This window comes from Pristiophorus japonicus, chromosome 13 (assembly GCF_044704955.1).
Source record: "Pristiophorus japonicus isolate sPriJap1 chromosome 13, sPriJap1.hap1, whole genome shotgun sequence".
In the NCBI taxonomy this organism is placed as follows: Eukaryota; Metazoa; Chordata; class Chondrichthyes; family Pristiophoridae; genus Pristiophorus; species Pristiophorus japonicus.
Window position 1 is genome coordinate 127,451,436 of NC_091989.1, and position 23,721 is coordinate 127,475,156.

General features: G+C 42.1%; 1 long non-coding RNA gene across 1 annotated transcript in view; it reads left to right on the forward strand.

Moving 5' to 3' along the window:
• Nucleotides 1-2,050: 2,050 nt before the first annotated feature.
• The window catches only part of LOC139278281 (uncharacterized), an 86,483-nt gene continuing 64,812 nt past the window's right edge, over nucleotides 2,051-23,721 (forward strand). The window contains exon 1 of the long non-coding RNA XR_011596232.1: nucleotides 2,051-2,132. This is a non-coding gene — a long non-coding RNA (uncharacterized lncRNA). The remainder of the gene's footprint in view (nucleotides 2,133-23,721) is intronic.

The following is a 23,721-nucleotide window of genomic DNA, read 5'->3' on the forward strand; positions in this document are numbered from 1 at the left end:
CATTGGCAGGCCATTCCAGCTACTTAATCCTTCTGGTCTTGTGGAGGAGGGGTGGGGTTGCACTGAGGCTGACACCAATTCGGGTAAGTATCGTGCAGGTCTCAGTAAGAAAAATTGTAAGTAAATGCTTAGAAAATCGGCATCAAACTCCAGAAATCTCAGGTATTCCGATATCAAGTGAATTCGGGTTGTGCTGCGTCTAAATTTTGGGGGTGGGTAAATCTACTAAGAATCATATATGCAGAGAGAAGCTGATGCCTGGTTAGTGTATCTCACTAAATCTTACTTTATTAAACAGATGTATCTCTATTTTCTAATATCTTTGTAAAGACCTTTTATTATTTCCCTGACCATTGACTGTAAACGTTTAAAATGTTTAAGAACATATATAATGGATCAGGTACAGACTAAAATTTATGCTGAAGCTATTTCTTTTCTCACAGATTATAAATAAGATAAAATAATAAAGTTACAGAATGTTGAAAAACTTCCTGTTACATTTTTTCAAAATCTATATTTGCATTTAGCCCACTTATGTCCAGGATTGTCTGGGGCGGGGTGGGGCGGGGTGGGGGCGGAATTTTTATTGTGAGAAATACTAACACAGATTAGTCACAATGTATTACCATACAAATTCAGAGTTTTCAGAACCTGAGTTCTGTTTCTCAAAACCAGTGGCAGCTCCTGCAAGTTGACATACTCCTAGAGCACCCATGATGGAGCGAGTGGTACCATACCCGTCTCTGGGTCAGAAGGTGCTAGGCTTGAACCGCGCTCCAGCAGTCCCGGCGAGGGAAGTTCAGAGCTCTGGCTCTGAATTCCGGGCTGACATCCAGTGGGATACTTGCATCCAGTGAGTGTGGTTCCCCCAACCCCCCCCCCCCCCCTCATCATATGGCTGTGGAACGCCATAAAAACCCTCTTGCTACATAGGACTGACCACCCTATAGGCCATGGTAGGAGCGTTCATGTCACGCCCTGTCAAACTGTTAATTAGTCTGCGAATCCTTCCACTACTTCACACTGTTCTCCAAGGGAAGTGTGTGAAGATACAAAAACAACAACCACCCATGATGTAGTACAGGGATTTGTTGGAATATGGCTGAATTTCGGTAAACCTATAACGTATTTGTCAAAAACTGTCATGCTTAGACAGGATTTCTGTGAACTCCACCGAAAACCATCTAATGTTTAAGTCTTTGTACCACAGCCCATTGAATCATTAATTCAGTAATTCAATTTAAACATAAACAATAAATTCTTGGGAAAAAAATGCATATTTTCACCAAAAAGTCATATGACTTTTAATTTGACAGTGAAGTGACTGGATTTGATGTGCTAAGCATTTGAGAAGAAGTTGATGCTTGCAGCAGGACTTTAGTATTGAAGATTTAGGCTTGAATTAGATATTCAATATATTTAGAGTGGATGTGACATGATTTAATACACTGGAATTCTGTGCATAAATTTGAATCATTCTTGGGTTGGGTATGCAGCTATCTGGAGTTGAAAAGGTAGTTGTCATTGATCTAATTGTTTACTGAGGGTTTTTGTCAGCATTTTCAAAAATTTTATTCATTAGAATTGCACATTAAATTAGAAACACGGCAGTGAGCATTGTGTAGATTTGTTCTTATGGTTGACCTTGATAGTATTTGTAATTGACATTTTTTCCTCGGCAACCATCCATATTTATTTTTTAGTCAACCTTGACCCATTCCCTTTGCAAATAGTCCTGATTGGCTCAATGTTACATCTTGATCGACTTAATATGATTTGAAACGTGCAAGTAGACAAAAACGTTAGTGGTCCTTCATTTGTTAAAAATCATTAAAAAAAACAATATTTTACCAAAGTGAAATTTAACCATGTTTTGTATAATTTTTAGTACATATTCTAAAATGTATACTGTCCCAATTGCAGCTTAAATAGTAACACGTGTAAGACTTTTGATACAATGCTTTTGTCTGGGCATATTACGATTCTACTTCTGTAGTCAACTAATTGTGCAATTTGCATTTGCTGCTTTACAATTTGTTGTCTTCTGTTCAAATCCTAGGGCTATACACCGTTGCATATAGCAGCCCTTCATGGCCACCGACGCATCATTCAGCTGCTGATCAACACATACAGTAAGTGACTGGCAACTCTTTTAATACCCTTGTTTCTTTATGAAACACTTTCCTCCCAGACCAGTGAGGTCTGCTATTTCCATAATCTCAATTTAACACATATTTGAAGTGCTAAACAGGGACTGTCTAGGCTTGAAAGTAGTAAAGTATAACAAAATTGCATTGACAGAAAAACAAAACATCTCAGCTGCCCTTATTAGCAGAGATGCTTAAAATGAAAGTGAGCGAGACCAAGGATTTGACGTGGAAGCAGGGGATAAATTGAAAACCAGTTAAAACTAGCTGAGAAACATCAACATGGCAAGCTAACAAAGACAGGGACCCCGAGGGGGAAGAAAGGGACAGAAAGAGCAAGGAGTCTGAGCATCATCAGATAATTGCTTATACTACAGCTAAATATTTGTGATCGAATGTTTTCCTAATTTGTTTCACAAATTTTAGTGGTGCACTTCAGATTGGCTGAGATAGGCGAATACAGCAGAGATGACTGTTCATTAAGATGTTGATTGGCCCAGTCTCTTGAAGCATAGCAGCTTTTCCGAGGATGTAGCCTCCCCTGTAAGCAGAACTAATTTTCCCTTAATTAGCCAGACCTTGCTATTGTTATTTACAGCTCTGCTGTGCATCAGACTAAAAGTTTTTTTCTGCCAAGTTTTCAATGCCCTGAAAGCTCAAGAGGGAGCAAGCAGGAAAGGTCATGCAGAATAAAGCGCGGTAGGCTAGTTGTATGAATGAAATGGCCACTATAAAAACACAGGTTCAAGGTCAACTGCGAGTCAGGAGTCTCACAGATGGTAAAATAAAAAAGAAGTGAAAGGGAAAAATAACAATCGTTGTCTTGTCACATAAAAATTCTGTGAAATATCTGGTGTGAACACCCATCGGCTTCCACCAATTTTGTACAGAGTCTGTTTGCCTTTGGGCGGAGATTACTAGGTTTTTCCTTATGCATCCTCCCATTGAGATTGCAGTAGCTCCCAAGGGAGGAGAAACCACCCAGATTTTTTTCACTGTTAGTGTTTTATTTACGTCATGGACACTGCATAGAAACCTGAAACTGATGTTAACACGACTAAGTTTATAAGGAAAATACAACTGAACTTTAACCTGTAAAGTATAATCAGCGTCAACCACTTTTCGGAACCACTGGGCTCAGCTAGTGCTGGCAAAATTTCAGGAAACAAATTTGCACATCTTTTTTTTTTTACAATGCAGGCGTCAAAGTGATCTTTATCCGCATTTTACATCCAGCATATTTCCCCAGGGATCATCACAAAGCCTGTTCACAAATTGTGTTACTGCTGTTAGTTATAATAATGATTGTGAAATCCATAATAATAAAATACAAGACATATGTAGCTGTGTGTTTTTTGAGAGAAAAAGACAAAATAGAACTGTCCTAACCAAAGACCAGTCATCTGAAATTGAAACAATCTGCATGTGGGCACGGATTTGCAAGGTTTCCATTCCTGTGTCTCCATGGTAGCCTGTTACTTTGGTCCACCCATACCAGGGATCACTCTGAATTCTCCAGCATTTACACCGCAACAGATAACAGTAACTTTATATCCACTTACATAAGTGTAGAAGACGAGTTAGAGGTCGGTGCCATGTGAGTGAGAACACCATTATACAGCAGATGTGATCAAAAGTGCAATCCAGTATTCAACTGGGGCCCAACTTACTCTGCACCATTGTGAACATACATAAACAGTGTATGGGATATAGAATGTATATTAATAAGTAGCTTGTTGTGTAATACTCATTGGGCCCGAACTTGGTAGGAACTAAGGCCCACCCATTTCTCTGCAGTTCCCGGGTGGAACTTCAGTTTTTTCCGCCGCCGCCACTAGGGCTAGTCGGGTGGGAGTTTCGCCACGGTTCTGTCGGTGGCAGGGCGAGCGGGAGTCGGCGGGCATGACCGGGCTGCAGCAGCAGTTGGCGGTAGGTGCAGGCCTCTTGACTTGGCAAACATCGAAGGCCGTGCACCGCGTATGCGCGAGATTTGTTTTGTTTGTCGTTTCTTGTGGGCAATGACATCACTTTTGCCGCGATTGGGAATGATTGCACAGCTGCGCATGCTCAGAAAAGCTGTGTACTCACTTGCACCTGCCAGTTGCAGAGAGGTCATATTTGGCATGGGAGAAACAAAATCATCATCAGCCATCCATCTCAAGAATTTATAATGAGGGCCAAAAAAGCTTCCAAGAAGTCTGATGGAGGGAAGCCCAGAGCTCCCTGGTTTAATGAGGAGGAGCTGGAGTAACTTATATGTGAGGTGGAGCGCCGTTTTTAAACCTCTCACCCAGGATGGTCGTGGCAAGCCTGCACCACCCCAATATTGATGCCTTTGGAGGGAGATTGGGGAGGCCGTGACCTCAGTGGGCAACATTGTGCGAGATAGAGACCAGTGTCGGAAACGATGGAACGATATGATGGCATCAGCAAGAGTGAGTAAACATTTATTGTTGCACTCTCGCACTACTCCAAAAGGTTCTGTGGCAATTGTGTGTGTGTATGTGTGTGTGTGTGTGTGTGAGTGTCTGTGTGTGTGTGTTGTGTGTGAGTGTCTGTGTGTGTGTGTGTGTGTGTGTGAGTGTGTGTGTGTGTGTGTCTGTGTGTGAGTGCCTGTGTGTGTGTGTGAGTGTCTGTGTGTTGTGTGTGTCTGTGTGTGAGTGTCTGTGTGTGTGTGTTGTGTGTGTCTGTGTGTTGTGTATGTGTGTGTGTGTGTGTGTGTGTGTGTGTGTATGTGTGTGCGTTGCACGAGCAAAACGGGTAAAGGCTGCAACTTTTCTTTCTGCAGAAGAAAAGATCAGGCAATGCATCAAACCTGAGTGGCATGGGAGGGGGCCCATCAGATGTCATCGAGTTGACGAGTCTAGAGGAGTGTGCCTTGGCGTTGGTTGGTGACCACACCGTGCCACCACAAAGGGTGTTGCAGATCCCATGCTAGAGCATGGTAAGCTTATACTAATCTCCAGTGAGCATTACGCTCATGTCATGCAAGGTCATGTAATGTCAAGTCAAATGCCTTCTAACGCACTGCATGTCGGCCTTTAATGGTGTGTTCATATAGCGATGGAAGTTCTTGAAGTGAGAATGTAATATGTGACGGATCACATGTCAACTTGAGCAACCCCACCCCCAGCTATACACCTAAATGTTGTCCTCTACCTGCAGATGTCGATTCGGACAGCAGCAAGCAATGCACCCCATCCACCTCTGACACATAAAGGCAGTGTGTGAAACCAACGCCTTCCACCTCTCCGTTGTCAGCAGCCCGACACACCAGCTCCTTCCTCCACTCCACGCCCCACCCACCCCAAAGGTCACCCATATCCACCGCATCCACCTCTGCCACCCAGAGACACAAAGACCAGGAGGAAGAGGAGGGAAAAGTCCCAGTCTTCGAACCACTTGAGTTCGAGGAACTGCAAGAGGAGGACTCCAGCCTCCTGACATGTGTGCCACCTGTTCGGCCAACATCGGTTTCAGGGTCCAACTTGTTAGGATTCGAGTCGGACGACGCAGAAACAAGTGCTGGGAGGCGCAGAGGCCGTGGCGGAAAATCTACCAAGCCGCAACCACCCAGGATGATGCAACAATCCGATGAGGATGCAGGACGGGTGGCAGCAATTCAGGAAATGGTCCCGCTGTCGAGTACGAACGTTGACCTAGCTCGAGAAATGCTGCAGACCATGGCTGGGATAGCTGCCAGCATCCACACCTTTGCTGAGCAGCATACTGTCAGTATGTCACGACTCATTAGTGCGGTAGAACGCAACACCGACTCTGTAGAGGCCATGTGGCAATCAATGTTTTCAGGACATGTCATGCAACCCCCCGAGCCCACACCATCGAGGCCGACAGATCCCGAGGAGCCGTTGATGCCAGCGGCTTCCATCTCACCCCCTACATTCTCTCCAAGACGAACATGGCAGCAGCGCTCTGGCTGCCCTCCTGCACAACACCATGGAGCAGAGGCGGTGAGGGGCTGGGGTGCGACTCGCCGTGATGAAGGCAGAGCCATGAAGAGGATGATGGGCCTCACATCGAGGGGGGGGCGGAAGAGAGGTGCTGGTAGTGGGTTGGGTATTGGTGGTGGGGATGTTGTTAACTCTTCATTAAGTTGTAGCTGTTGTTTCACATGGTTCATTGTCAATGTGACTTGAGTGGTTTCTGAGATAATGTACATATGTTGCATTCAATTGTTTGCATGTTCTGTCACTTAGGCATGCTGCACCTTTCAATACAGTCACATTGTTCACCTACTCTTGGTCAGTGTCTCACTTATATCATCTGAGGTACCTGCTGAGAAACAGACACATCTCCTTCAGGTGTACGGCTGTCTGAGGAATATCTTGCCATCCACATATGATGCAAATCTTTAATGGGTCCTATCATCAGGCGACCAATGCAGGAAGGCTGCCATTGAATGAGAGACAGTTGCACAACTTGGAGGCCACACATTAACGCTTGCACTTCAGTTCACATTTTCTTAGGTCTAACACCGTGGAATCCCACCCCTGATATGACATGTTCCTCAGTGACCTTGCGGTCCATTATGTATCTTTTTCTGTCATATACTTGAGCTCATGCTGTTCTCACTATTACATCCTGCCACCTCACAGAGCATTACATGATTTCATTATTGCCTATATAGTTTGACCATGTGTGCATTCACATTCTGTCAATAACTGTTCTGCCTGCAATGGTCTAAAAACCCTTATAGCACATCCCTATGGAGCCTTTACAGTGTCTCGGAACTCATGGTCACTTCCTATACCACACCTGCCCTTCAACGGAGTACTTTTCATTTACATTTGTGAAGTCTTTCTGTGCAGTTTAAGGTTGATCTGAGAACTCATTCTGAGCCTCTGATAATGGTGCAGCATATGGATGCTCACCGGGATGTGCAGCACTGGAGCACTCTGAGTGATTCTGCCTGACGATCAATTTATAGCCAGCTCAGACCAACATTTTGCCAGCGGTCGTTCTGGTGGGCGGCAACACGATCTTCGAGGATCGTGCACAAGGAAAATCCCATTTTTGGAGCCTCCGGGATGGGCGGGTGGCAGGAAGTTGTGCCGGCGGTACTTCAAGGAGGAAACTCCTGCCGGGCGGGACCTGGGCGACAGATGGGCGGTAAGTCAGGAATCTCTCAGAAAACATTTTTTTCAGGCGGGACCTGGGCGGCTGTGGGTAGTACTCGGACCAAGTTCGGGCCCATAGTATATAATTCAAAATTCTAAATGTACTTGGAGTTCACATTTTCTATGTTGAAATAGTAACAGAAAAATTAATCTTATTTGAGCAATAAGATTCATTTATTTAATATTACCATCTGATATTTTGATGTCCTATTATTTATTTAACCTGCTATTCATATTACATTTTCAGCCAGGCGTCCGACTGCTTATTGTTCCTTCATCCAGTTCTTGAATAAATAGTTAAGTGCAAATAATTACAGAAAATCTGCAAATGTTACACATTGCTTTTATTATAGCTACCATGCATCATACAGGAAAGACACTGAGAAGTTCAATGGGGCTAGAATTTCCAGTGGTTCACCGCCCGGTTTCTGGGCGGTATTGGCCGTTTTGGATGAGAACTGAGTTGGTGAGAAATTGCCCAGCTGAGTTACGCCGGCAGTTGCGAGGTACCACTGGGGAGCGGACCGCCGGCGTGCACCGTCCACAGATCGCCCTGGCGCGATATTTGGCTCAGCGGTGACCCGTAGGTAAGTTTAAAAAAAAACGCCATGAGAATCAGCAGAGCTGGGCGGTAGGTGAGTAGCCCTGCAAGAAAAAGGTAAGTAATTGGTTTTTTACTAGTTATTTAAAAATTCTTTTGTACTGATTTAAGTGAAAAGAGTCCTGAGAATGTTTCTATAATTTTTTATTTTATGTTTTTTGAAAAAATATTTTTTGTGTTTTTCTCCTCCTAGGCCCAACCCACAGCCTCAGTGTAAATTTTTAGTAAATTTATTAATTATCGCCCATTTTCTTTAAGAACTGCCCAATCGACCCAAGATTCCATTTTTTTGACAAAAATTGGGGTGCAACTTTTCGCTGGGAGGATTTTTTTCTTCCTCTGGGTGAATTTTTCGACGACGATAATCTTGGGAATCTTAGCAGTCTTTTGGGCGGCAATCAGGCGTTGGAGGGTTGTTTGGAAATTCTAGCCCATTTTTAAAATTTAAAATGCAAAACATTATCATTGGTAAAGCTATGGGTGCTGCTTCAGTTTTTGTAATATGCAGAAATGCTGATCTCAAGTGTATGGAATAAATCTGGGAATTCACAGCAGTAATGGAGATGTAACATGACTGTTCTTTCAAGAGTATGAAGGGCCATGGCCAATGAGAGCTACTGCTGGCCATTTACATGAGCAAAATCACAATTGAAGCACAATTGAAGAATTGTTCTTCTCGTACAATATATACATGACATAAAATAGTCTTGTGCTAAAGACATTTCTGCCTTTCCCTCTCTTCCTGCCATGTAGTGGTTTTCCATTGCAAGTATTTACAATAACCGCAGGCTATAGATAATCCAGATCCGAATGGTAAACTATGGTGGAAGCTGCAGACGTTCCAAATTTAAGCTACAAAACTTAGTGGCAGCAACAAAAGGAAATAAAATGACCAGCAAAATGGAAAACTGTATATATTAATAAAGGGTAATAGATGGCCGGAAGTAAGTTACATGCTCGTAATTGAATTGAGTGATTCCGATCATATTACAGATCGTCAGCTTGAATTAGTGCCTTAAAATCACTGCTGGTCTTTGTTTAACATTCATTTTTTCTTTCTTATCTCCAATTTTCGCCCCTTTTTTTTGAAAGGCGCCCAATCGTATTTTTGCCTCATCTGTTGGCTTCATTACTAAATGTACTATTTAGTGGGGGGTTGAGCTATACAGTCCAAGAAGTGTCCAGATTCAGACCCAGTGCATGCTGAATTACCCAATTGTAGACAGGCTGGCAATGGGGTCTCAATGTGTCCTTGGCTAGGGAGGAAAAAATAATCAACCAATATACCCACTCCTGATCTCCATTCAGTGGCCACTGCTGGAATGTGTGCAGATGTGCTTATTGGATGAGGAGAAGGTTAGGCATAGTTGTGATGCCCCTATAGTTGAGTAGTTTGCCCAAACTCACAGTCTTGGCTCATATTTGAAAAATGGCCATTTGAATGTGAATCCATACCCTAGAGCAGTAAGAACTTTCAGGATGTAGGGGGAAAAAATAGATGGTAGCCAGCAGAGTGTCTGGGGAAAAAGCAAAGTGCTGGGCATATTTTTACCCCACAGAAGAAAATTCAGAGGATAAGTCATGCTGTGTCACTCTTGAGCATCTCGTCGCAGAAGGCTCTAGAAATGGCATTGGCTGAGCTCCAGGAGCGATTCACCAGAGATTGATTGATTGTATCTGAGCCTGCAGTAAATAATAATAACTGCTGAATGTCAGGCAGTGTCACTGAGAGGTACAGGGTTCCACTCCATCTGCACCTATCCAAGCACACTGATTAAAAATTACTTTTTTCTTCCTTTAATTTTAATACCAAAACGTTTGACTTTTGTCAACACTTAAAGAAAGAAATCTAAGTGGCATTTAACAGAAAATTCTACACAGTGGAACTTAACTATCCAACTAGTAAGCCATTAAAGTAAGGCACAGGTTAAGCAGCCAAGTCATTATACAATACTTTTAATAATCAGCACTTTTATACTCCTGTTTATGTTACTTCTTACAAGACTTTATTCTATATTACATACAAAAATTAACTTTATAACCCCATAATAATTGCCACACTATACCATACAATCAGTCTGCTTTTATCAAAATGTTTGTTCACTTTTGGCTTTCATTATTCTAACATGCTGGTGAAAACTCATATTTAAAAAAATGTATACTTGTGCAATTCCACAAAGTGAAAGTTGCTGCAGTCAAATGGAGAATCTCAGAATTTGATTGTTCCTGAGTAACTTTGAACCATGAAAACAGAAATACAATTCCGAAAATGTGGGGAGACATGACATGCACAGTTACAACAGCACAGCTCCCACAGCACACTGATGTAGCTGAATTGTGCACCACTTATAGAACTCAGATAATAAGGATTATAATTGCATGCAGTAATTAAATCAAACGATCCCTGATAACGCATTACAAGATTGGAACAAAGTTTCAAGCTTCAAATATCTGTATTAATCACTCAAACTTAATTCTCACAATTTATGACATCATGTGAACCCCTCAATTATGTCGCAGCCTTGTAACACGGTGTCAGGTGGTTGTTATTCTACACTGTGAGTAGCACATTAAAGCAGGGCAGATCTTGCATTTCTGATACGCATTTAGTTAAATGAGTTTCCAAATCTTTCACTCGGTGATCTGGTGCCAACAATTTCAGTGACTGGATGTTTGGCATGCAGCTGGAGAGGTTTTTTTCTCCACAGTCTGTTTGCAAACACTGTGTATTAAAGCTAACAAACCAAAATGTACTATGCTTCCTGAGTGATAGGGGGTGGGGAAGATGAATGGTGCAAGGTTCTACTTGTGTTGTGACCACATAAAAAGCATTTCATGACAGGTGGTTATGTGCTATGGAGACCTGCTGTATGCACTTGCGGTTGGCACAGTGAAGCCAGCCATCGCCAGGGTGACATCGTGTTCAACTATTTGTAAACCAGACACTGGCTTTAAAAACTTTTTTTTTAAACTTGTGAAAAAAGGTTGATCTGAAGAGGCCGGGCTTCAGCATCAATGAACACCAGAGAACATTCTTAAACTGACAAAATAAATCAGCTCAGCAGCAGATGACGGCTCTCAGGATTTAACACCTCCTGACAAAGAGAGGCATTCTGGTCTCCTTCAAGGAAACATAGATAAAAATTTTGTTCTTCAACTCTAATGAGGCAAGCTCAGATATGAGTCAATAGAGCAATTCATTAACAAATCTAGTGAAATCCCCCAGGCACCAGGCAAGATGGCAGTGAAAGCGGATGTGTTGTGAAAAGCCCTCCTCCGGAATAGATGCCCATATGCTATGGGTCAGAGAGCCGGACTGCTTTGCTCTGTTTACTATTCACTGAACACATATGGCAGTTAAGGTCACTGTTATCAGACACTTTCTCTGTACACAAAACAAAATTTCCATATGGGCCATGAAAATGGATACGCTGTGCTCCCAAGCAGCTTCCCACGGCTTTCTTATTGTGCAGCAGCGGTTAGAAGTGAAGGGGTGTGAGGGGTTAGCTTGCCAGTCAATTGCACTCATTGCTTTGTGCATCAGGCCAATTTAGGGCAAATCTGCGTCAATTTTTTTCCCCCCTCTTTCAAACCCAAATGCCCATGTCAGTCTATTAGAACGTGATGGAAGTACTGATCACTGCCTCTTCATTTAAAGCCTTTTGAAAATACGATGACCTGCTGAAGAGGATTTTAAGAAGAGAGCCCTTCACCAGACTCTTTCAAATACACATAAATAAAGCCCTTTACTGGCTAGAAATGGCCTCTTAGATTTAGCACTACAGAGCGCTGAAAGCCACAACACGATTGTCATGGATATTACACGATGCTAACAACAACAGACCATGCAGACAAGTGTCGATACTGAACAAAACTAGACTAGACATTTTGAAAACTCGAGATGCGGAAACTTGACAGCCAAATAAATAGCCTGTTTAACCCTTTAAAAGTAAATGAAGAGGGGAGAAAATTGCATCATGATAGATATGCCTTTGAAAAATTCATGGCACAAGAAATACATCAGTTTGCTAAAGGGCGAGGAATGTGGAATTTTGGAATGAAGAATTTGAAGACGCAGCCTTAAGGAGTATATTTCAGTGATTTTTAAAAAGTCTTTCTGAAGGACCTTGATAAGTATAACAGATTGTTTCTGATTAAAAATGGTACTCTGTCACAAAAGCATTGGGATTTGCTGAATATTATTTGTGTGGCTATTAAAATGCCCATTTGGTGAATTCCACTTAGTTTTCTGATAGTCAAAAAATGAGCAAGCCTGACTGTCTCTGTTTAATCTTTATGCAGTATTTACAATTTATATTGCCGGCACTTTTCCAGTAGTAAATCTGTCATTGAAAGATGCAGAGGCACAGTAAGAAGTAAAAGGATTAGTAATGGTACAATAATTGTGACTAAAAGTTTGATCAGCATTGTCACGCTGCAGGCTACATTTCAGAAACAAACACGCACAATTGGTTTGGGCTAATTTTAACGTCATCTAACAAGCACAAATACATCTGGATGGTTTCCAAAAGGCATTGAAGATTTTCTTTTCCGTTATTCTGGTTTTGCAGGAGTTGTATAGTTTTTTTTTTAAAGTGACAGACTGAGATGTTTATGCATAAGCCATTTTTTTTTGGAAAGAAAATATTTTGCACATTGAACTGCAAATAGCAATCAATATACCATGGCTGTTCAATACAGTGTTTCCTGGTCAAACATTTAAGAGACAATTCAGTCTGAATAACAAATGTTGAACACCCTGACAAAAGGAAACATGTCACAGCTTTGAAGGAAAAGTTATGTCCGGTTTTATTATCATGCGCAATTGCCTTGAGTGTTGCGTCATGACATATTTTGCCAGCCACAAAATTGTTATAATTCTAAATACCAATGTTCTGAACCTCTGCCCATGTTTTAACCATGTAGAACTCTATTTAATTAATTTAATTGATTCTAATTGTCTTTCAGGGAAGAGAGCTTGTTTTTTGCCAACTCGACTGGCAGTGAAAGGCTGCCTGCTTCAGCACTCACTGTCATGCAGAGACACTCATGAAAATGCATGCTATTCCTCTAGGATATTTCAGTAATTGTGCTATTTCCTTAACCGTTTATGTCAGGCAGTTGTTACTGGAAAGCTGATACTTTTGACAGCACGGCACATTAAGTTATCCTCAGATAATTTTAGTTAAATATTGTGTTGTGACAGCAAATTTTGTGCAATTATCAGCTCTGCAAATGGTGATGTAAACAAGTCTATATTACTGCATGATTTTTTTTTATGGTCATGTACACCCAGTAAGAACAGCCAATAAGGCAAAAATCTTCCATTGTTAATGTCACAAGACAACTGATTATTGACTGTAATTGGCATGAGTTGCTCCCCTCTTTCACCGGTATCCAGGTACGTGCTAATCAAATTGTTGTTATGAGGGAATGATTCTGTCTATGGCAAGTGATAATGTATGGTCAGAAATTTTTCACTAATTGAACACTCCTTTTATAGAATACATTAAAAAAAATCATGCATTCGCTGAGCAGACATTTCTTGGGATGGAAACCATCCTGATTTACTTTCCGTGCCGGGTAGTAGTGGGAGGTAATGTCACACATTTAATATATTAAGTTGCCTTGATGGCTCATTTGTCAAGCGCACTGCCAGTGTGCAACTGAGCCATGCAGACAAATCCTTGATATGTGTATTGATCTCAGTCAGGACGATAGTTGTCCTCAATATCTCGGGCTAGGAAGGGAAAAATCAGGCAGGATCCCTACTTTTAATTGACATCCAACGAGCGATTATAACCTGGTAGAAACCAGGCAGAGGGACAGTTAACATTGCCCGAGAGACTTGCACACTGTTCTCCCGTTCCTTTCCCGCAGTCTTCCATTTTAACAGCCAGCAGAAACCAACGGGTTCCATCTCTAAATATGCAGATCTGGCTCCGATGACCTCATCAGGGTCCGACTGCTATTTTAACCAGTGACATGAACGGGGAACCGTTGTGGCTTTTCTTCTAGGTGAACTTAATGGGAATAAAAGTAAGGGCCGGAAGAAAATAGGTTATTTTTGAAATTTTTCTTTCCTTTGGGAAACCAGTAAGAGTAGGAATGTTCCTCTGGGAATCACTGGGATAGCTTAGGCCTCCCCTACCCTGGGCCCCAATCTGAGTACCAAGTTCCGTTCCATTGGTTGACCTCCTGCCGCCCAACATTCCACTTCCTGCCAATTTTAGCAGGGCAACTGTCCAGGGTCATGCATGGGCAGCACAGGAGTTAAAATTACCCAGGCCTCATGCTGCCAAGATTAGGACGGGATGCTGCCTGCCTCGGTCCCCTTGCTCGCTGTTACTCCAGTGAATTGTATTGGAAATTACCTATGGGCAAATTGGATGAGGGCTAGATAGTAGAGGTTGGCGTACAGCTGTGGGACTATAAAGCACCATAAATTAACACCTTCAGAGATGAACTGAAAGTTGGGGGGGGGAGGGGGGGGTGGCGGAGGAATACTTAATGCTTAAAGAATTATATGTATGTATTTTAGATTTTGCTCCATTCAGATTCCAAGACATAAGTATGGCTACATTAACTGAAAGACACTACTTTGGCAGTGGCAGTGGAGATGAGGCAGTCTTCTTCACCACTCACAATACAGATCAGAAAAGTGGAAAAGAGGTGGCAGAGTCAGCAGTGCCACCTTCTCAAAAACCACCGGCACTGACAAAACTCAGCAGTAGCTCTGTTCTGTTGCTGATTAGCAATTGAGGAAATTGCAGGTTTGGCAGTATTATCTATTTACCATTTGATAGGCAAATAATCAGATTAAACGCTCGCACTAGTATGATTGCCATCAGTAAGAAAAATGTATCACATATCAGCACTGAATGCCTTTTGGAGCAGATGAATTTTTCTGTTACAGTGTGCTATTATATTACTGATTCCTCACAGTTTTTTTAAAACACTTTAAGAAGTGTACTGAAAAACAAAACTGAATTTATATTGCTGGTTTCGGACTGGTTACAATAGGATATGTACACTGTCTAGACTAGAGGATAGATGAGCAATTAACAGATTAGCATTTGCAGTGGTGAGAAAGAGGATATGGACTGGAAAACGAAACACTTAACAGAAAATTACCCTTATCATGAAGAGGCAGTTGCTTCTCTATATTAAGGATGGTTGAGCAATACATACAAAATTGCTCACATTAACTGCTTATGGCTCGATTATGGAACAACCCCAGAAGATGAGGCTGAACAGTTGGGCCAAGATTTTGCATTGCATTTCACAATCCAGATGCTTTATTCTGTGGCTCAAATTAATGGATCTATTCTGTCTCTTTATAAAATCATCAATTTTGTTGTCTTTCAACAAAAACAGAAGACTCCCTTTCAAGGCCAATAATCTGCTTTATAATGAATCTTGTTCCCAGCACACTAGGTTTCCTTTCTCTACCCCCTCTTACTACTTAAAGGGATAGTTGTCCTATTAAGCCCAACAACACCGTCTGTCCCGATCTTAGCCCTCCTCTGCTGGCCAGCTGCCACTTTCTGCCGGAAACAGCTGATCGGCAGCATTTCAAATCTGCCGGGCCTCTGAGTCACACTCCCATGCGGTTTCCCCATGCAGGATGGCCGTCTGCCCACCACCCCCCCCCCCCCCCCCACCCGCACTTCCCTCCGGGAGTTAAAATCGGCCCAAGAGTGATCAGAGAACCATAGAATCTTACAGCACAGAAGGAAGCCATTCGGCCTGTCGTGCCTATGACAACTCTTTGAAAGAGCTGTCCAATTTAGTCCCATGCCCCAGCTTTTTCCCCATAACCCTGCAAATTAGTCCTCTTCAAATATTCGAGATATCAAGAAAATGAAAACTAGTGAAGATGATGTTGCATTTCTGTTACTAAATCTGCACCTCACTTGATATATGATTTAGACATAAAAATGTATTTGTATATTGCACATTACTAGACGTACTGTTGGTGGCCCAGCAATAAAGTGTAGTTGAAATTCTCCCATTGAAATTGACAAATGCCTTGTATTGGCAAAGCTACAGAGTGGAGAACTGTAGATATTTGCATTGATAAAAGTTCAACCAATATCAAGGGATTCAGTTCCCTTTAAGTACCAGCAGTTGCCTATACAAATTTTTATGAGGACACCAGTGATATCTAATAATAAGTCAGTACTGCTTAAATGTCTATATTACAGTAAAGCAACCTGAGAATGCCTATCAGTTAGTGATATCTGTGAATAATGGTCCTTCTTGTCAATTCTGCTACAAACAGAACCGCCATTGGCTTAACTGTCTTTCTCCCTGTTTTCTTTCCGGATGTTTTCTACTTTAAGCAATTCTTTTTCTCCCTCCACCGTCAACCAGTTATCTCCACTCTCCCCCTTCTCTCCTGATTGCATTAGTTAACCCTTTGCTGGAGGTAAGCTTTCTTCAACATGGAGACACATCATTACTGAGCCCAGACAGTTAGTTTTGCCAGCTATTTGGCCTCACTGGGAATCACAGCAAACCCAATCATGTTCTCACCTGACTTCCACAAACATGCTCTTCCAGCAGGGTTACCTGGACAGCAATCAGCAGCTGGAGGCCTGACTGAATTTTCTCTTCTCTCTAACCCAGGCATATTGTGGCCAATTATAGTGGCCCTACCATTGCCCTGGCTGAGATCATCATCGACTGAAGATCAAAACTGGAGTATCCTGGTCTGTTTGGCTCAGCTGTTCATTCTTAATCAGCTGAGTTCAGCAGTTTTTTTAAGTGTGTCTTAATTATAATGTGCATTCAATGATGCAACAGCCCCAATCTTGAAAGAAAGAACGGATGGTCCACTTAAAAATCGGCATATTAATAAATATGCATAGTCAGTAAAATCTAATCAAATCATTTCAGTGAAAATATTCACAACTTCTGACAATTCTGGTCATCTGCTTAACTGTTATCAAGAGCGACTCTACAAACACATACCTAGAATATACAGATGTGCACCTAACATCCATTTAAGGAGCCTCACTAAAACTGGACTTGTTATGGATCCTTGCCACTGAGCCACTGCCAGTAAATCTGGTGATATATGATATTACAAGCAAGTGAGGAAATCTATTGTTCCTCCACCTTCATTTAATCGTGCTTCAGGTTACATATTCATTTCACAACATGAATAGAACATTTTATAATAGTTTGCAATTCATTGCTTTCTTAAACACTTCTTTACTGTGGCAACTTATACAACTAAAACCACAAACTTAAATATCTCTTTTGCACTTTGCTTAAATTTAGGGTGTAGATTGCAGCTAGCATTGTCATATTCTATCATAGTATGTTTCACATTCTCTATCACCAAAACCTGTGAGCTCCAAAACTATGTTGCTTGATTGTATACTGTAGCACGTTATTTTCGAAGGGTAATTTTACTGCTAAAGGCTATGGATGATGTATTAGATTGTCTGTTTGTAGTGATATTCAAAGCACAAAAAAAAAGAAACCCCACATGGGTATTATTGCAATGCTGTTTATGCAGCCCTCAGTATTGGAACCTTTATTGTTTCTGTGTTTGAGAGAATTACTTTCTGATTTCCAGTAGCCAGTTCACATTGAACTTTAAAATCAGAAGTGATTACCTCCAGCAGCATGGAGCTACCCGCAGAAGTGGCAGCATCCAAAATGGCAAATACAAATGCAATTTATATTATCACAGTCATCTAACATGGCACCTCCTGTAAAAGTTCTCGGAGCTTTCCCTTGTATATTGCATTGAATTTAATAAGTTATTATGGTACATTTTTAGTCAAATAGAATATTTCTGCATGAATGGACTTCTGCAGCCTCCTTAATATAAAGGATACATAATGTTTAATGTGTAATTATTACAAAGTTAGTAATAGAAATTATTAATTAACATTTTTAATACTTTCTTTAAAACATCATGAGATAGAATGTCCACAGGAAATCTCCTGATCTCTCATTGTAACTTTGATGGAAGATTGGTAACACAGTCTGTAAACAGCCATTTACACCATTTCCTCAGCATTTCTACTGATCCTCCACCAAAGTTAGGGCGGGAGATTGGGAGAATCTCTGTGGAAATTTCCTGTGGGGGTCAGAAAGGGGGTCACCGCCGGTCGGTAAGGGGTTGGCGCGTGCCCAACGGGAATGGAGCAGAGAGGCCTTACTGACCGGGGGCAGACGGATGGGTCGACCCTTCCGAAATTGCCCCCGGGCCATTAGCGGCCGGAACGAGTTACCGCACCGCCCGTTTTCTCACCACGTCAGACACTCGCCGACCCCGTACCGACTGATGGTGTCCCCCTTTCCGATCCCCACGGGAAATTGCCCCGTGCGGAATTGTCTCGCGGGAGCGGCCCTGCCGCTGGTTGGTGCCACTGACAGCTTTCCCCTGCGGGAAGCTGTGTGTGGCTGGACGGCACGTCCGCCCTTAAAGGGGAGGTCGCACTGCCAGCGATTCCATATTATTTGTTAGTCAGCCAACTGGCAGATCGGGCCGACAATTATGTCCACGGGTTCGGCCGGGCCGCCAAAAGGCAGCCTGACACCCCCTCTTGGGTGACAGGCTGCTGGCTAGGCCGAAACCCTTCCTGGTGGCCCAATGGACCTAACTAAAAACTTTCTAGAAGTTCACAGCGACTCAAGGGGAGGGACGTTGTGACACGTCAGCGCAACACAGCACGTCTGCTGATGACACCACATCTGCCCCGCTCCAAAAAAAACTCAAAGTGCTGAATTTCCCCGGATTGTCTGCCCCATGCATTGGAGGTCTCCTGATCTACTGCCATAATGTTGATGGAAAAGGCTAAAAGCGGCTGTTTACACCGATTCTCCGAGGCTTCCACCAATCCTCTGATAAAGTTGCACAGGAGAACCCTGCAGAAGTTATCCCCCTACATATTTCATTCAATTTAATTTAATTGTAACAATTTAGAAGACTAATTGAAGAAACGCAAAAACCAGGAGCGTTAGTAAATTTACTCAGAGTTGCTAAGTTTATTCAGTAATTGCACATTATTTCGGTGCATTGTCAGAACAATATTCAATTGTTGAGTAAGCCCTGTTTTTGGGACATGGCACTCCAGTTTCTCCCAGGGTATTTACACATATATTAACACATGTGACCTTGTCACTCAGGAGAGAGGTTTATGAGGTCTTGTAAAACAAACAACACATTCTACTGTTTTCCATTTTGCATCATCTGCTACTTAGTCATATTTAGTCCATGCAGATATTATGTAATATTTGATAGAAGCTGTAAGCAGAAATCTGTTATCACTATTTATACCATAGTTATAACATTTCATGCTGCATTTTGGTCTGTGGCCGCAGCACTGTGAAGCAAAAAGGCTATTCTGTAAGAGTGCACTAATACATCCATCAATGGTGCGAGACATACATCTCACTAAAATGCTTACAAATGGCATGTGGGCATTATAAATCATCAAAGTAAAGACACAACTTCCAACTTCATAAATCATGAGTCTATCAACATATTGGATAATCAGATCCTTGCAAAGTACTAGATGAAGAACAGCTCAGTGTGTCCCACTCAGATATCAGATTCCTTTGAAAAGGAGTTTCTGGATCTGAAAAAGAGACATGTAGGAAGCTGCTATGAACAGTTAGAAGTATGAAAAAATCACGGGAGAGCATGCTGAGTCCATAGGCCCGATCCTCCTTCATCGAGCAGTCAAGTCGAACTTGCTGATGCAGGGAGTAAACCAGAGCTTCCTTCTTACCTCACTGGTAACCAGCGGAAGAGAAGTCTTCGAGTAATGCTAGGCTGTGGCGGTAGCGGGAAATCCTTTAAAAGTTTTTTAAAAATTGCACTGTGACATAATTTGAAGGAACATGAGCAGTTACTTCATTTTATGATTTTTCCATCGTGAGCGTGGGTAACTCTTATGCAACTTTAATTTTGTCTGTAAACATCCTGGATTTCAAGTGATGTTAATTGTTTTTGTAATGGTGCGTTTGTTTCTGCTCATGTTCCAAGTAACAAAACTTTTGTGTGAAAGTTTAGTCCAATGTCTCCTTCATTCATGGTTTCCAATGGGATGCCATTCCTTGCATTCAACAATTGTCCAGAAGTAGACCCACTTTATTTGCCAACACAGGACAACAAATAAATCAGCCTGAATGCAACAACAGTGCCAAATACAATGGCATAGAGAACTCTGTCAGGTCTTTCATAGGGTGTCAAAGAGACAGGAGAATTATATTCTTTCAGACCTACCAAGCAGACTCCCTATTTCTCATGAGCATACATCCTACTCTGTATAATGTGTCCCTTGTGCTGTGTGACCTATAAGAGTCAAATAGAATTCAGAACACAAACCATGATTCTGAATCAATTCCAATACCCAACTATTGCCCAATTCAAATCATGTAGAGCCCAATTTGATCTGCATCTTTAAAGTACCATCACATGTGCACACTATCATCATTGTATGCATTTTGTTATTAGTTTCCTGCCACTATGACCTGTGGTAGATGAATAATTATAATTTGTCAAAACAAAGTAGATTTATGATTTCAGCTGGATCACCTCAAGTTGTCCGGCTGTTCCTTCTCCTTGGCCAAAACTATTTACTACTTCAATATCATCCTGGACAGCAGAACAACTATAACCTCCTTTTTGCCACTGCTAACCAATTTCACAAAACTAGCATCCCCGCCCTGTCCCCGCCCCCCACCCTCCAATCATCACATTCAACTCAAAATGTGATGAATTTGTGGATTTTTTTCTTTTGTCCAAATTAAGATAATCCACATAGTGGCCTCTGCTATCTCTGGCTGCCCTTGAACATCCCCACTCCCTCATTTGTCCGCCACACAATCGTTCCCTCACCCTTCCCATTATTTGTAGTGTCGCCTCCATTTTCCTTATCAGTTAAATCTACTACTTACTCTCGCAATTCCTTCCCAGTCCTGCTCCTAACCAGCCAAATATCACCTCCTCATGCTAACATCATCAGCCTGTCTCTCTCGTCCAACCCCATCCGCACCTCTTTCAAAGCTGCCATTATCACTATCCTCAAGAAACCTACCCTAGATGCCACCACTCTTTCCATGTACTGCCCTATCTTGAACCTTCCCTTCCTCTCTCAAGTCCTGGAATGTGATGTTGCCATGCAACTTTGCTTCCACCTTTCTCTCTGATTTCCATCCGTCTGATTTGCTTCTGTTCAGCTTATATTACCAAGATTATACTGGTCAAATTCGCAAACAATATCCTGCGCATTTGTGACCATGGCTTCCTATCCTAATCCTCTGCTGCCATCGACACCATTGACCACTCAATTCTTCTCCAATGCCGCTCCTGTGCAGTACACCTTCAGGACATTAATTCCTCCTGGTTCCACTTTTATCTGACTCGGTGAAGGAACTGCATTACTGCCAATAGCTTCTCCTTTGCTTGTATTGTTATCTCTAATTTACCCCTTGGTCACCCCTCTTCACCATCAGCATATCTCCTCTTGGCAACATTATCTGGAAGCATAGGTTCAGCTTCCATATGTATGCTGCTGCCATCAAACTCAACTTTGCTGCCTCCTCCATTGTAATGTAGGAAAATGTGGCAAGCACCATTGTGCACAGCAAAATCCCACAAACAGTAATGAGAAAAATGACCAGTTAATCTGTTTTAGTAATGCTGATTGAGGGATAAATATTGACCATGACACCTCCGCTCCATCTCTTCAATGACCATCTCCAACAAGAGAGAGTCTAAACACCTCTCCTTGACATACAATGGCATTACCATCATCTAATCTCCCAGCAATGACCAGAAACTTAACTGGACCAGCTACATAAATACTGTGGATGCAAGAGCAGGTCAGTTCAGAGGCTAGGTATTCTGCGGTGAGTGACTCACTCCTTGGCTCCTCCAAACCTTTCCACCATCTACAATGCAACGGTTCAAGAAGGAGACTCACCACCCCCTTCTCAAGGGCAACTAGGGATGGGCAATAAATGCTGGCTTTGCCAGCATCATCCCACATCCCATGAATGAATAAAAAAATGTAAAGCTCCCTTCCCATCCCAAGCAAAAGATTTTTGTTAGGTAAGGGTATCAAAGAATATGGAGCTAAGACATGTAATTAGAATTGAGATACAGATCAGCCATGATCTTAATTGAATGGCAGAGCAGATTCGAGGGGCTGAATGGCCTCCTCCTGTTCCTATGTTCCTAAACATTACAAGGCATATATGGAAGGTCATTTTTTTTCCAAAATCAGATCCTGAAGCCAGATGGTAAGTATAAAAGTACCACATGATTTGATGCCTATGGTGCCACCAGTTTGACCAAGAAAAGTACCAATGTTATAGGCAAGAGCAGCAACCACTTTCACTAGCAGGGAGGGCATAATTTATAGGAGTCTAACACTACAGATTCTCTTTTAACTCCTCGCAGAGGTCATACAGCATCTGCTTATTGAATCTAAATCTATGGTAACAGCAAGTGTCAGATTAGTCAATAATACAAATTCACTCTCTGAAGATCCTTTGGGACTGTACTGCTCTCCTGAGTCTTCTCTGACTTGTTAGCAAAAAGCCTTCTGCCATTTTGGAACTTTTGCCAGTTAGAGGGATATTTGTTTTTGCACGTAATTCCATGGCACCAGGTTTTAAAACTCACAGAAAACATGGGCCCAGAAAATCATCTTATTCGCTGGCGTAAAACCGGCGATATCGGAACGGCCGCCCATTATACGCAGCACCCGATCTTTAGTTTACGCAGTGTCCGATCTTCAGTTTACGCAGTGCCCGATCTTCAGTTTACGCAGCCTCTGATCTTCAGTTTACATAGCACCTGATTTTCAGTTTACGCAGTCTCTGATATTCAGCTTATACAGCACCTGATCTTCAATTGCAGTCAATGGAACTGTGTAACGGGCAGCCGATCCGATACCACCCGTTTTGCGCCAGTAACTGAGACGAGTTTCTAGGCCATAGTCTTAATAATAAGATTCCAATACTTGGCAGGTTCATGGTGTAGCAGGTCAGTACATGAAGGTGCTGCAGATTGAGTGTAGTAGGTTCACCACTACCACTATCTCACATCACCAAGTTTCCTGATTTCAGACAGCTCATGTGCGGGAGGTGTCATGTTGAAACAATCCACTTCCCCAGAGGGAGAGAGAAAATCAGAATGAATCAAACTGGGATGCATTTTCACACCCTTTCGTAGTTAATTCTAGAGTGGTGTTGCCAAAACCCTGGGAGAAAGACACATTGCTTCTTGGTCACAGAATTATACATTACAAGACCAAATTAAACTCAGAGAGTGGAGAAACAATACAATGATTTTTAAAAATGGCACAAACATTTCACAGTTCCAAGGTAGTAGAATAGGTTGTGCACCTCACTGTCATTACTTAAGTACCAATAAAATATGGCACAACTTGGCACCAAACAAGGACAGCACCACACCATGGCAGTGGAGGGAATTAGCTCAATTGCTGAACATAATAGAAGATTTCCCTTTGTGTGAACTTTAAAATTAAATCAGTTATTAAAACACTGCAGAGATTATAGGTGATTCATTTGCATGAGTGCCTTTGAGGAATGAAAGCATCAGTCAGTGCGAGGTGCGTACTGTGGTTCCTCAAACAACTTAAACTTCTTTTGACATCTAGCTATGTCCAAATGAAACTGATAACCCTGGGGTTCAGTTCCCTGTGAGAAAAGTTCACTGACAGACAGCATACAAATCTGATCTTAAATGAGAATCAAGAGAAACCAGCATTCCAAAAACCTGACAGTCCACAGCTGCTACCTGGGTCAGCGTAACAAAGACAATCCTGCTCTGCTG